This window comes from Mandrillus leucophaeus, unplaced genomic scaffold, assembly GCF_000951045.1.
Source record: "Mandrillus leucophaeus isolate KB7577 unplaced genomic scaffold, Mleu.le_1.0 Scaffold335, whole genome shotgun sequence".
Lineage (NCBI taxonomy): Eukaryota > Metazoa > Chordata > Mammalia > Primates > Cercopithecidae > Mandrillus > Mandrillus leucophaeus.
The window spans coordinates 647,862-648,876 of record NW_012103532.1 but is presented as its reverse complement, the minus strand read 5'-3'; positions in this window follow the sequence as shown (position 1 = coordinate 648,876).

The window sequence follows — 1,015 nt, the reverse complement described above, 5'->3', positions numbered from 1 at the left end:
CTTTATAGACAAGGTCAGCAAGAAGACGTGGTCCTCCTCAGTCCAGGCCCTTCCTTGTTTGAAGTACCTTTTGCCAAAAGTAATAAAGCCCAAGACAGGTAAAAAGAAACAAAAGCAAAACCAAAAAAAACCTCAAAAGCTGTTGGGGGCCAGGTTTCCATGACAGCTCACAGGCATGCAGTTATGAGCTGGTTCCAGTTCCCCACAATAAAAACCTTTCCTTTCCTCTCCTCGCCAACAGGACAACATCCAACTGTCTTAGAATTTTTTCTCTGTAAATTTATACTTGACTTCGTTCTAAAAATGACTGGAGGCATCTACTCCTTGGCTTGGCATTCAGGCTTTTTATGAGCTGGCCCCAGCCTCCTCCTTGGGGCTTGTCTGTGGATGCAGTTTGGGGATAAAAGCAACAGCCTCCCTTTCTGTAGCTGCCACTGGAGTGACAGGCTGGTGGCAAAGAACACGCACTGACCAGCGCCTGGAACAGGCTGAGCTGCTGTGTGAGCCTGGGTAAGTCTCTTCTCCTCAGTGTCCTCATCTATAAAATGGGCACATTCAGGATACAGACCTCCCACTGTTGTGAGACTGCAAGCATATGCCCGTGGCAAGCTTAGCACAGTTGGTGCTCAGTTAATGATGATGGTTTCCTTATCTGATTTTGAAACCTCGTTCTCCACTTAACTGCCTATGTGACGAGTGACCTAACTGTTCTAGGCTCCAACGTGACCATGTGTAAAATGAAGAAACTGGCCGGGCGTGGTGGCTCACGCCTGTAATCCCAACACTTTGGGAGGCTGAGACAGGTGGATCACCTGAGGTCAGGAGTTCGAGACCATCCTGGCCAACATGGTGAAACCCTGTCTCTACTAAAAATGCGAACAATTAGCTGGGCGTGGTGGCAGGCCCCTGTAATCCCAGCTTTTCGGGAGGCTGAGGCAGGAGAATCACTTGAACCTGGGAGGCGGAGATTGCAGTGAGCTGAGATTACGCTGTTGCATTCCAGCCTGGGCAACAA